Raw genomic sequence first — 14,527 nt, forward strand, 5'->3', positions numbered from 1 at the left:
AATTAATATTTTTTTACGACATACAATTTATTTTCGAAGTATTAAAGGTTACCGTTTCTTACTCTCTCATACAGCCTGTATTTGAAGAAGTAAACTATAAGTTTATGCACTTGTTTTAAGCTCCCTCAGATAAGAAATACGATACCATAAAACATAAATAGTTCTTATGAGCTCATTCATGAAAAACTATGAAATTTGAACTGCCTTGGGTGATTGTAATTTTGAATGAGAAGATAAGAAGAGAAAGCATTTTTGCAAATAGAGTTAGAAAGCATAACCGGCACGACACCACGCCCGATAAGGAATTAAGCCTAATTAACAACGCTGCGGAGTACAATATTTTTTTAATTTCTAGTACGCGATTCCCTCATCTCGAACATTCATCGACGCTAGGACCATCTGGGCCATCAAGAAATCATCTAGGATTCTCTAAACCACCAAACGACCAATAGCCCTAGAGCTAGAGTATTTGCAAGGTCTGAAGCTCTAAGAAACCGTTTTTGTCCCTAAATCCAGATTTTGGATTTATACTGAAAAAAAACAAAGTTAGCAGTTTTAGTATATTCAATAATGCCCTACAAAACGTATTAGGCGACTAGAAAAATATTTTTAAACAGTGTATTGTAATGTAAAAATCTCTAATTTTTCTTAAAAAAACTTTGGCCTCTGTCCAAAAACTAAGTTAAATACAAAATTTGGCTGATACGTGTAAAATTATTTTATTTCTGCTCTCAAAAACATAAACATTTTTTGAGAAACCTTTCCTACTGATTTTTGGTGAATTATTTCTCAAACATCGAATTTCACGGTTTTGATTTTTAAACGTCTCAAATTGCAGATTATTTACATTTTTCGTTTGTATATGTGACTTTTATATATTTAAAATATCTGTCAATTCCAATATCAATCTTTTTGAAAGTACAGTATCTGCAGAGACCAGCTGTAAGGATCAATATCCCTGCCAAGCTCGTTTGTGTGTGCAGGATGAAAATAGACAGTCCACGTTGTTCCTTCACTGTTGGCAATGACCTCTTCAATACTTTTGATGTTATTAAAGTTTAGACAATGTGATGCACTGTGATGTGACTTTTTTAACGCCATCCTTGAAAGAATGATACACAACTCTAACGTCAATATCAGAGGTACCATCTTTCCAAATTCATACCTACATATGCTGACGATATTCACAGCCATAACTTCCAGTAATGAAAGATATTGTCTACCTAAGGTCCGTTATAAATCACAGGCAATACCAGCGCTTAAATTTTGTAAGCCACTGCTTCTTTGACCTGAGAAGGCAAAAAAAACCAAAAGAGTCCTCTTTCCTCTATTGTGTAACTAAAGTGTCACTGTACATTAGGGTGTCCGTTATTTCCCAAAGTGATGTTTTCGGGGGAGACACCCCCTAGATCGAACGTTTAGGACCTAAATAAGTTGAATTTAGCAAAAAAAAATTTTTTAAAGGTCATTAACCCGTGCCTCTAGGGTCATACTTTCCCCATACAAACTTGTATGGGAAATTTTTAACTCATACATAAAATTTTTTTTCTCTCGAGTTAAATCATATTTTTTTTTAATGTTTGATAATTCTGGTTGGAAAACAGTTACTTTAAAAGATCACATTCAAAATTTCCCGTTAAACATTTTTTTTATATTTTATTTCGGTTTTTGAAAATATTAGCTGTTTTCGTAGTTTTTGCTTTCCCATATAACACAATTTTAAATGCAGTTTTATTGGTTTTTAATTCTTTTCAAATATTGCATTCAAAAATTTGTGAATAAATGAAAAACTTCAATTTTTTGAAATTTTTTTTTGAAATTTTTGCCGTTTTTATAATAAATAAATATTATCAAATACTTTACCCTTTCTTGTTTGCAACTTTTTTGATGTAATTTATAATTTTTAAACAAATTCAATAAAAATGTTGTTAACATATCTTTTGTAGTTCGAAAAAAATAAATTTAAACGTATAAAAACGGCAAAAATTTCAAAAAAAAATTTTCAAAAAATTGAAATTTTTGATTTATTCACAAATTTTTGAATGCAATATTTGAAAAGAATTAAAAACCAATAAAACTGCATTTAAAATTGTGTGATAGGTGAAAGCAAAAACTACGAAAACAGCTAATAATTTCAAAAACCGAAATAAAATATAAAACAAATTTTTAACGGGAAATTTTGAATGTGATCTTTTAAAGTAACTGTTTTCCAACCAGAATTATTAAACATTAAAAAAAAAATATGATTTAACTCGAGAGAAAAAAATTTTATGTATGAGTTAAAAATTTCCCATACAAATTTGTATGGGGAAAGTATGACCCTAGAGGCACGGGTTAATGACCTCCAAACATTTTTTTTTTTGCTAAATTCCTCTTATTTAGGCCCTAAGCTTTCGATCTAGGGGGTGTCTCCATCGAAAACATCACTTTGGGAAATAACGGACACCCTACTGTACATGTACAACACTCTTTTCATCCCAGTTCTGCTATATGACGCAAGGGCATGGAATTTGTAGATTTTTACCAGAGAAAAATTCTTCGAGCAATTTTTGGATCAATCTGAATTGCACAAGAACAATAACCTAGCTAAACAAGCAAAGAGGCAGCGACTGAAATAGCTAAGTTATGTAGAGCGCATGGAAAACACTGTTTCGGCCCGGAAAGTTTTTGTCTCCAACCCAGAGTGTCGCGAAGTAAACGAAGACCTCGTCTTAGATGGCGCATGCAAGTGGAAGGGGTCCTCAATCAACTTGGATACTGGAAGAAGTTGTTTGATTCTTGCATTCCTCACAATTAAATTGAGTATGCAAACACTTCTGCTGTAATGCTTCCTGCGAGAAAAAAAACTAGGCAGATTCCCAAAACACCGCTGCTCTACCGCACGTATGTAATTCCTGTGAATTCAAACGGCTGCGTCATCAAGCGTTAAAAATCGCATGTGTGCACCGGGCCTAATGCCCGATTCAATCTCAAAAACCCATTTTTGGCTGTTTTCGAAGCAATATTTTGGCATAAGGTAGTCTTTTTTAATTAAAATATTTGCGGCTTATAAAAGTTGTTTTTTTTTTCTTTTAAATTCAGTTTCAATCTCCTCAATATCTCTCTTCTTCTCCGAGATATCAAAATTAAAGTGAGTTTAGTCGGTTAAGCATATCTTACCATAAGGAAAATGATTTTTAAAAATTCATATATTTTTGTCACAAGAACAAAAGTATACTTTTCTAATGGATTTTAGTGTGCTGATTTTAGATTCAGGAAAGTCAAATCTTTCATAATTTTAAAAAATTATTTAAAGGAGAAAAGATAGAAAGATAAATTTTGCAATCCAGTGTAATTAATTACACGGTGTTACAAAAATGAGGTTTTAAAATATACGCGGGCGGAGACCTATCAGGTTTTGTAGAGCTAGTCGCACTGAATACGAAACGGTATTTGAAAATCCCCTAACACCCCCAAAATCTGGAGTTACGGGCAAAAAACGGTTTTTTGGACCTTCACCCATTGAAAAAATTCTAGCTTCGACAATTTTTTACCCATTTTCGATTTTTTTACAGTTTCTGATAAAAGATAAATATACCTTTTTAACAATGTATAAAACATGTAACTCGGTTAAACCACTTAGAATTTATAAGATGTCAAAGTTCAAAAATTCAATTTTTTTTGTCATTTGCCCAACTTCGGCATCAATTTAAAGTATATGTTTTCAAGACAACATGCTATTTAAAAAATATATTCTAAAACTATATCTATTTCCCAATTGATCGAGGTATTTTTTATGAAAATCACTTCAAAATTGGCTTAGAAAAAAAAATTTTTCGATTTCAACCCAGATACAGAAATTGGAACTTTTAGGTATAGAACAAAAATGTTGTTTCGGCACGTAGTAGGATAAGTTGTGCGCCAGGATTTGATGAAGGTTTTTTGTAGAGGAGCTCAATACAAACATTTTTTTTCTTTGGAAGGGGGGTCTATCTCCCCCTGTTTAGGTGGGAGGGGCATTTTTCTAAAAAAAAATTATCAAAATAAAAAAAAATTATTAAAAAACAACGGCAACACTTACAGTAATAAATGATACCATTTCCAAAAGGCAAAATTGTGCATTTGATTCTAATTTTTAAATCAATATAATATTCCCAATAGTTTTTGAAATAAGAGATTTCAAAGTTAAAAATAGGGGAAAATTTTTTTTTTTTAAACTCATTTTATATTATTTTTGTCCAGACTGTGAATTTTAGTAAATAAATTACTTAAACAGAAAACTGCCTCAATTGATTCCTTATCGAACCGTGAAAACTATATGTTTCTATGTCTTCTAGTTTTTGAGAAAATTGAAAAATAAAAACAAATAAAAACAAAAAATATTTTGAAAAAAGAAAAATCTGATAAAATAATTTTTCAATTTTCTCAAAAACTAGAAGACATAGAAACATATAGTTTTCACGGTTCGATAAGGAATCAATTGAGGCAGTTTTCTGTTTAAGTAATTTATTTACTAAAATTCACAGTCTGGACAAAAATAATATAAAATGAGTTTAAAAAAAAAAAATTTTCCCCTATTTTTAACTTTGAAATCTCTTATTTCAAAAACTATTGGGAATATTATATTGATTTAAAAATTAGAATCAAATGCACAATTTTGCCTTTTGGAAATGGTATCATTTATTACTGTAAGTGTTGCCGTTGTTTTTTAATAATTTTTTTTTATTTTGATAATTTTTTTTTAGAAAAATGCCCCTCCCACCTAAACAGGGGGAGATAGACCCCCCTTCCAAAGAAAAAAAATGTTTGTATTGAGCTCCTCTACAAAAAACCTTCATCAAATCCTGGCGCACAACTTATCCTACTACGTGCCGAAACAACATTTTTGTTCTATACCTAAAAGTTCCAATTTCTGTATCTGGGTTGAAATCGAAAAATTTTTTTTTCTAAGCCAATTTTGAAGTGATTTTCATAAAAAATACCTCGATCAATTGGGAAATAGATATAGTTTTAGAATATATTTTTTAAATAGCATGTTGTCTTGAAAACATATACTTTAAATTGATGCCGAAGTTGGGCAAATGACAAAAAAAATTGAATTTTTGAACTTTGACATCTTATAAATTCTAAGTGGTTTAACCGAGTTACATGTTTTATACATTGTTAAAAAGGTATATTTATCTTCTATCAGAAACTGTAAAAAAATCGAAAATGGGTAAAAAATTGTCGAAGCTAGAATTTTTTCAATGGGTGAAGGTCCAAAAAACCGTTTTTTGCCCGTAACTCCAGATTTTGGGGGTGTTAGGGGATTTTCAAATACCGTTTCGTATTCAGTGCGACTAGCTCTACAAAACCTGATAGGTCTCCGCCCGCGTATATTTTGAGTGTTACACCGTGTTATTATTATTGGAACGCCCTCCCCTAAGGCCCGGGGGCGTTGTCGCATATCGTGTTCATATTAAAACTGCCTATTAACATTTTTAAGCTGCTGAGCTTTAAGTCTGCCTTCTGTCTGTCTTGGATTTCAGTATTCTGGTTATTAAAAAGAGAAAACCCAATAACCGAATGAGAAAGGTCTTGTCGGTTTCTTTCTTATACAAAGTTGAAACATCACAGAAATATTAATTAAACCAGATATCAAACTGCTCACTACTTAATAGATTTGGAACTTTATTACGAAATATCGTTTCAAAATATATAAGTCAAAACGTACAACCTAGCCCTGCCTTTTAGTTACTTCATGAAGCTACCAGCTCAAGTCAAAATTAACGTGATGTTGTGAATAAATCCACATGGGACTAACTTCTCGCTGACTACCGCATTTACTTTTCAAAATAATCAAAAATTCAACCTTCCGTCAAGGTTTTGGTTTACCCATTGTACTTTGTCGAATACTTGCTTGCAGTTTGTTGAGGTTAAGCAAAAGTATATAGCTGGTAAAACTGCGTTCACCCAAAAAGTAACTTTTCCAACAATGTTCTCAATTTACGAACGATTTCTTCGTTAACTCTCAAAAAGCTAGCCTCGAGCACTTAATAAACTTTTATAACAAATCTTTTAAGCATAAGACATTATTCTGGGGAACTATTTTTAAAGCTTATAGTGCATAAGTTTGTCTCATGGTAAAGTCTTTGATACTTATAGTGGTTTGATCTCTATCCAAAAAGTAGGAAATATAGATTTTTGTTCAGCTTAAAGGAGGTTATTACCTTGCCTTAGGGGTTTTCTTTCAAACAATTCTTTTCAAGAATTCAAAAGCAGTCTCTTGTTAGCAAAAAAAAAAATCACACTTCTAAGCTTTACACTACATTAATAGTTTTTTCTTTGTGCTTTCTTACTGCCTATTTTCCTGATGATACCAAAAAAAAGGAAAAAAAAGCAGATGTGATAATTCGTTTCAAAATTCAAATCACGAATTCTATCACGCGCGTAGTACGTAGTTGATGTTCATATCTAAGGGTGCGGAAATTTTGTTGCTGCTGTGAATGCTTTTTGTATGTCAAGACAGCTTTTCGTCTGTTATTTATATTGTTTCTAAGAACGTGCTGGATGAATGAAAAGAATTTCTTTTTTTCTTTACACTTTCTTATTCAAGTATAATTATTGTTATTCTTATTATTATTGCATTGTATTGTTCCTGATTTTTTGTTTCTATGTTAATGCCTCTCTTCTCTGTAAGGATAACTTCACACCAAAGAAGGTTTTCTTTATAAGGAAAAATACTAAGTTCAAAGAACGCGAAAATAATATAGTTACTATGGCATTTTATTTTGATTATATTTTATTTCAAAGCTTTATATCTTGATGGTTATACTATGTTTATAAGTAGGTACTACATTAGAAAAGTGATTTATAATGACTGAACCTGAAAGTTTTTGAACTTTTGGTGTTTTACTTCTTAAAACAACAGACCATTGTATCAGGTTAATTTGATGGAAAATTACGAAACTGTTTAATAATTCAAGGAACTAAACCAACCATCTATAAATAAGTTGGTTGGCTTGTAAATGTTCATTTCTTTGAAATTGAAAAAAAAAATAACTAAAGACTCAAGGCTTGTCGAGTTGAGATTTTAAAGGTTAATGGAAAAGAAAAATGTGCAAAACAAAACAACAGCTTGTGTGGTTCAAGTGGGAATTGTAAAAACAAAAAACCTTCTTTATTAACATCTTTGGAAGATGGTTGCTGGTATTTCTAAGACCTATAGCATAACGATTGACTAAGAGACTGGAAATCACTTAAAAGTATATAAGATAGCCACTATTGGCAGCCTGGTGTGGTTCTAAACAATAGTTTCTGATCCAGTCACCTGAGCTGTTTTTATCAGCGACTGTCAAAATTAAACACATTTTAGTTTTTACAGCAGGCATGAAGTTACCATCAAGGTTGGCTGCAAATTCTTATGCTTCTCTATTGTTGTTGCTTAAAACTTCCGGCATTTGTGATTTCACTCCAATATTCTGGTTAATGTTCGTTTTCTTAACCTTTAGCGAAGATTTTACAGGATTTGAATACACGCTGGGAGAAGTGGCGTATCCATAAAAATATTTAGAGGGGGTTGGAAAATTTTTCAAACATTTTTTAGAGGGGTACGAAAAATTTTTCTCTCTAATTTATCCATCTTTGATCGAGAGTGATGCGCTGTGCTGCGGTACTGAAAGTGGTATACTGCTCTCGACGTGTCGACAGCTTCGTACTACTGTCTCCTGTTTTCAAAGTTCTTGTGTCCCAAACATTTTACACAAACAGGAAGAAGTTGAGTCTTCCTTAAAAAACACTTTACTTTGTTTGAACTTTGTCATGTGCTGAATTCAAAACTGTTTACAGATTTATTCCTATCACGGTGTAGTTTTTGAGCTATACTCATCACCGTTTTTGATATAGGTAAACACCCATGTTCCGCAATTCGACCGAAAGTGAATAATTTCACGTGAAATAAAATTTCATATTCTTCATTTCGATCGATTTCGAAAACTTCGAAATTGCTTCGAACTGTCAAAGCTGAAGGATCATCCATTTTTATTTTGTTTCTGAAGTTAAATTATTGGCAATTTTAATGGAAAAAAGAGAAGAATTCAAAAGAAAAAATAAGGAGACACACATAAGTTTTGATAATATTTTGTCCAGTCCAAAAATTACAGATTCATTGAAAAAGGCACCAAATTCACGAACAGAAATAGATTGAATTGAATGCGATCAGAAAATCTAAATGAGTGAAAAAAGCAGGAAGTGAAAGTAACAAAAACTAATTTTCAATTAAATGAGTTTTGATGTTTAATCCGAAATATATATTTTTTCGTAATATGTTGCTTTTATAATCCGAATTCGAAGTCCAAACTGCAATTTGCTGAAAGAAACCATTAGTTATGTTGACCACTAAGATTTTGAGATATCAAAAATTTCTATTTCCAATAACTTTGAGAAATAGGTATATTATTTTTGAAAAAAAAAAGTGTTTATTGAGATTGCATAAGAACTTTTGATGGTATTTGACGTACGTATTATACTAAAAAAGTAATCTGAAGAATTCCGAATTGGACTTAAATCCGAAAAAAAACTACCCCAACTTCAGCTAAGGCTCTTACTCAAACAAACACAAATAGCCGTTTCAGAATTTGGAGAGGGCTCGAGCATCTGAGCTGCCTCTAAATCTACATATAAGACTTACGAACAAGTTTCAGTTTCCACAGGGCCCCACGAGAAATTATGTAGTATAGAAAAGACAACATTTCTTTTGAAGATATCAAACTTGATGAATTTGGAGGACATTTTTTGAAATGAATTTTTCCGGCACAAACAAAATATAACTCAGCAACCAGATCTTCAAGAAAATCTTGGGTTTCATTCATGAATAAGGCAAAAGACAACCTTTCTTTCGATTCCTATTACGTTTATTACGCTCTTTTCTAGATTTCGCATAGAAGGCCCAACCAATTTTTTGCAAATTTCGTCATAACGTTGATATGCAATCAAAAAATTAAAATTGAGATGCATTTGCATTCTGCATCCTTGGAACTCTCCTGCATTTTGGGTATATCCAAAGTAACAATTTAATCGAAAAGATTTTTTATATATTTAAGTAAAATCTTTGCACAACTTTACCTTTTATGTGCTACCAAGCAAATAAAAATAGTTTATGGTTTTAAAACAGGGGTAAATTTATAACATTTGTGACCTAAAAAATGTAGGTAGATAAAATCGAAACCATACTCAAAATACAAAATTTTTATTTCTTAATTTATTTAAGTCTTTCAACAGATTTGTAAAAATATTATTTAACTTAACTTGATATAGAATTTGCTACATTAAAAGCTTCTTATTTTGTTTGTTTCAAGCTTACAATATACCGGCACTAGTTTTGAAAAAAAAAAAAAATAATAATGCGATTGCTTTCTTTTCTTTGTCTTCAAATCCATTACATTAATTATTTTCCTGTTTTTTTTTTATACATATTCTTCACCTTGAAAATTATTTTTTCTATGCTTTTTTCTATTATGTCGATAAATGTTACCACCTACCTACCAAACTATTCATTATTTATATGACTAATATGTCTTGAGTTGCGTGACTCTAGCAAATTTCAACTATATATTCTTAATAATCTACCTCTAGACTTGTCGTGAATTTTAACCTTCACCGTTCAGCCCTTTAATTGTGTTTTACCCACTATTTCAACCCTCGACCTCGAAACGTTGAAATCAAAATGTTTATTTTCTACTATTATTTTTGGTAAAGCTTATTTTAACATTTTGGAAATAACCAATGTATATGTGGTAATGACTTCAAGAAAATAAATACCACTTATTTTTTATGATTGTTACAAATCGAGGTTTTTAAAGAAATTACGAAATAATAATTCAGAAAACTATATATTTATGTAAATTATTTAAGAAGTGCTTATTTAATTTTATATTTACAGAAAATAATATCAAGCAACTCTACCCCGTGTAGCTATCTTTTCAAGTAAATTTGTACTAATTGTATTAAAAAAAAGTTAAAATACTATTTTCGTACATTCCTTATAGATATTTACAAAATTTGAACTTTGATATTTTGTGAGAAAACATTAAAAAATTAAGTCGCATCGTATGTTCAAAATAAGGGACATCCTAATGTTCAGATATTAATTTGTTGACATTTTTTTTTTAATTGTTAAATAGTGCCAGAAAACTTGGAATAGAAAATATTTATCATTTCTATCAGAATAGTGCTTTGAAGTAAATAAGCCAAAATAATCAAGGAATGGTTAGGAAATTATTGTCCAAGGGTGATCAAAAAACCTCCTAATATCCCGGTTGATTGAAATTGTGGAAAAAATTGGAAATTAAATTTCGAAAAGACGAAATCTCCAATCAAAATAGCTTAAAAAGGGATTATTTGGAACAATAAAAGTCCTGCCTACAAAATACTGAATTTTAACGAAAATTTTATTTTATAGTGGGTTATTCATAAGCGGGTTCATTTTCATTGTGACTGTGACTAGGAGGGCCATTTTCCCTGTGAGTCACTGTATATTAGGGTGGGTCAACAAAATCGAATAGGTATCTACTTTTTCATTTTGTACTCAGGAAAATCGATTGCTAGACGTATGTACATAGGGGAAATGGGGGCAAGACCGTTTTTGTACTATGTTGTATGAAAAAAAAAATTAAATTGGCAGGACTTGTAATATATAATAAATGCGTTCTGTTAAGATCGATTATGTCTGTAAATATGAGCAAGTTTGGTTGAAATCCGGAAAAGTTATAATAAATTTTGTGATTTTTCATCAAATCGTCATGTTTCGTGTGAAAAGAAATTTGTACTTTTTTAAATGAAATATTTAAAAGTTTTAACTTTTTCTTTTTTAGTAATAAAAGTTGGGAACCGATGAAAATATAGCATACGTTTGTGATTATTGCAAAAAGATTACATAATTTAAGATAGAAACGATTTTATTGTCAACAGAAGTTCACAGTTTTGTTAAATGTTTTATCAAAACGTATTATCTCTTGTTTAGTATTTTTTTATTTATTTTTAATGATCAGGGGTCGAACTACGTATCTATCATTTTCTTCTGATTAAATAGAGAGAGCAATATTCAAAACGTTAACGAACGTATGCCGTAGTTCGACCACAGATTTTCTACAAAAAACATTAAAATTAATGAATAAACAAAACACTTTATTTTATTTAAAAGATGTTTTTTTATTGGTTTTTAAGACGGTTAAACACGCCCCCACTTCCCTTACATAGTACATACTCACCAAATATGAGCTCTTAATATTGATGAGAAGATCCTCCGCTTTAAACGACTTTTTCGCAAATTTCTTTACATATTCTTGTATGTAGGAAACAGAACGTTCAACAAAAAAGGTACACTTTTTCGTTTAGCTAACCGTTCAAAGATATTCAAGGTCCAAAAAAATATCGATTTTTTGACCCACTTAAAGTGGAACCGCAGTCGTTTAAAACGTGTAATTAGACACAACTTTTAACGTTTGATATTAAAAGTTTTCAAAATACTGTAATTTTTACGTTTTAACGCAAAGAAATCGTTAATTTAACGCTAAATTTATGTTACTCTACTTGAAATCATGTGATTTTTAGTGAAACAATCATAATTCGGAGTTAAGAAAAACAGAGTTTTTTCTTACTATTCCAAAACTTGCCCTTAAATATTAACCAATAATTTCCTCTCAAAAAGGCACACTTTTTCTATTCATATATATCTGACATTTCCATCCTGCAGCACTCCTGCTGCAGATGAGGATTATAATTATAATTAAATTTATGCAAACTTCCTTTACCTAGTATAATGTTTGTTTTTCAAGTCAGCGATAATTTTCTGAAGCGTGATGACATTTACAAACCACCTAACTCATTTGATTAAGTTTTCCACGCCAAAGCATAAAATACATTATTATTATCAATACGCTGTGACACCTAAACATAAAGCACTTAATTAAAATCTTTCAACCCTAATCAAACGACACGATGCAATTATTGCAAAACTTAATTGCATTTCAAAAGGCATTTGTTTTAGATTCACTATAGATGCCACAACTTGTGTATATAGTTGGGATATGTATTTGTGTGTACATTGTACATAATATGTATCGGAAATAAAGGTTGACACTTACATGGTTAAGCGTTTGCGTTGCGTTATATTCTGTTACGAAACACACCTGTGCACTTGCTCACATCCGGATATTCAAATGCAATATTAATGGCTTCCCGGAAAGTAGTTTTGTGGGTGAAAATTTAATTATGAAAGTTCTCGACTAATTGTCGGAATGGCTTTCGCTTTCCCTATGGTATATCCTATGCCTATATACCCCATGCTACCGACCACCAACCGAACACCACGACAACGACAACAACTTGGCATGAAAATAAATTGCAAACAAAAATACACTTTCTCTTTAAACCCAGACAGACAAATAATATAGAATATTATAGTAAAGTCTCTCAATGTTGATATTTTTTGTATAGGCGGATAAAGTGGGTGTAAGAAATGAATCAAACTTTCAAGTTTAATTAGAATTTGTTCAAAAGAAAAAGATTAAGCTCATGAGACTTAAAAAATTGAAAAAAAATTATTAGGTTTGCATTTTTAATCTGGAATAGCAGTTTCTTTGCTAGTACAATCAACAATTATGAATTTTTTTTACTTTTCAAATACCTAAAACAAATATTATTTGGAACTTTATCAACGGTATCTGCCATAGAACCGTTTTCTTAATGTCTAACTTTCTCGTAAGTAACCGATTTCAACGCAAATATTTTGTAAAAAACCGTTTTAGAAACCCTTATGTCAAAATTAATAACAAATTTCCACAAATAGTTTTGACAAATAGGTAAGCGTCAAAAAAAATCAGCAATAACAGTTAGAAATAAAGTGAAGTATCATACGGCTGACTGACAAGCAGCGAATTTTAGCGACGCACAGTGTGGTATTTTGGTTTAATCTGGCCAAAAACATTTGGGCACATTTTTCACATCAAATAGGTACCAAATGACAAAAAAGTTATTCGGAAGTTATTTGGAAGGAAAAATGTTCATATTCTTGGTACAGTAAAACCCACTTAAGTGCTTACCCACTTACCTCCCAATTAGCCGGAAGATAAAAAATATTAAAAATCAAAAAATGCACTTACAATCCTGTGCTATAATTTTTCTTAAATTTAGTAATTCATTCTTTATTTTGTTTTTTTTTACTGAAGTTGTTTCATTAAATAATTTTTGAGAAAATAAGTTTTAAAAATGAAACAATTTTTTTTCGTTTTTTAATTGATTTTGTATAAAATTTGCAATATTATGGACATATACAGGGTGTCCCAAAAGTAATGGATCAAACGAAATATGCTGATTGGGAAACTTAAGGGCTCTCAGAATTTGGTAACTTGTTCATCCCAAATCCTTATGGTTTTCGATTTAATGCAATTCTTGTGCAATTTCGAAAAATTCCTACTTGGTAACAGTATTTTGCTTCCTGCGCTTATTATTGATTTTTGTTTTTTTTAATTCTTTTACGAAAACATTGCCAAATAATTAGGAACCATTCATTTATCAAAAGATTTTTTATTCCATACGCCATTTCGCAGCAAATTAAATAACAGTTTCAAGTTTTATAAATCTATTTCTAACTTTTATTTGAGAGCAACACCGCAAAAAAATTTTGTACGGTTTGACACTGGTTTATTATTTTAAAAACTTGTCCCAGTATTGCAGTTTTCAAAAAAGTATAAAAGTTTCCAAAGTTGAAGCTAGATCGCAAATTATTACAATTTTAATTCAACAAAACAGGGTTTTTCAGAAAATGTGCAAAAATGTTCCCAGAAATAGACAAGAGTTTCACTCTTTCTGTTATTTTATTCATATATTTTAGCAACTCTTATAACACTTGTCGGCGGGAACAAGAACTATGCAAGGTGATTCTAATTAATTTAAGTGTGCTGAATTCAAAACTGTTTACAATTTTGTTCCATCACGTCTAGTTTTTGAGCTATACTCATAACTATTTTCACTAAAAACTCTCAAAAACTCATTGTCAATTAAGTTTTTTTTATGTTAAATCAAAAAAAAATAATTTTTTTCTTAATATGTTGCTTTTTAAAATCCAAATCAGAAATCGCAAACCGGAATTTGGATAAAAAAAACCCATTCAATAAGATATGTAGGTACTAAAATTTTGAGATACGAGCATCATAAATTTCTTTTTCCAATAACTTTGAGAATAAAATTAATTTTGAAAAAAAGTAAATATATTTAGAACGATAAAATATTGCGTTTTCATATTGCGTAAGAAGGTTTGCAAAAAATATATTTTACGGTGGTGTAATTCGACGTCAAATGTACCCATAAAACACGTTTTTGACCAGTTTTTGACGTGCCCCCCCCCCCCCCTGGATTCGCCCTTGCAAACCCACCCTACTTTTTCACCCGTGCACCCCTTTTCCTGAATTTTTGTATGGGCAATTTATTTTTTCCCTTACATACCTTTTATCCTAAATTACCACCACCCTTATACTGCTAATATGTAATTTTTCGAACGATTTTCAATAAA

The 14,527-nt window shown here is 30.7% G+C and overlaps 1 protein-coding gene and 1 long non-coding RNA gene across 2 annotated transcripts in view; one reads left to right on the forward strand and one right to left on the reverse strand.

Moving 5' to 3' along the window:
* LOC129911550 (integral membrane protein DGCR2/IDD) overlaps positions 1 to 14,527 on the forward strand; it is a 49,002-nt gene that overhangs the window by 6,926 nt on the left and 27,549 nt on the right. The window lies entirely within an intron of this gene.
* On the reverse strand, positions 1,101 to 3,234 carry LOC129911551 (uncharacterized). Its single transcript, XR_008771655.1, has 2 exons — positions 2,457 to 3,234; positions 1,101 to 1,349 (listed from the first exon to the last, which is right to left on the reverse strand). It is a non-coding gene; the product is annotated as an uncharacterized LOC129911551 (long non-coding RNA).

Source organism: Episyrphus balteatus, chromosome 2 (genome assembly GCF_945859705.1).
Source record: "Episyrphus balteatus chromosome 2, idEpiBalt1.1, whole genome shotgun sequence".
In the NCBI taxonomy this organism is placed as follows: domain Eukaryota; kingdom Metazoa; phylum Arthropoda; class Insecta; order Diptera; family Syrphidae; genus Episyrphus; species Episyrphus balteatus.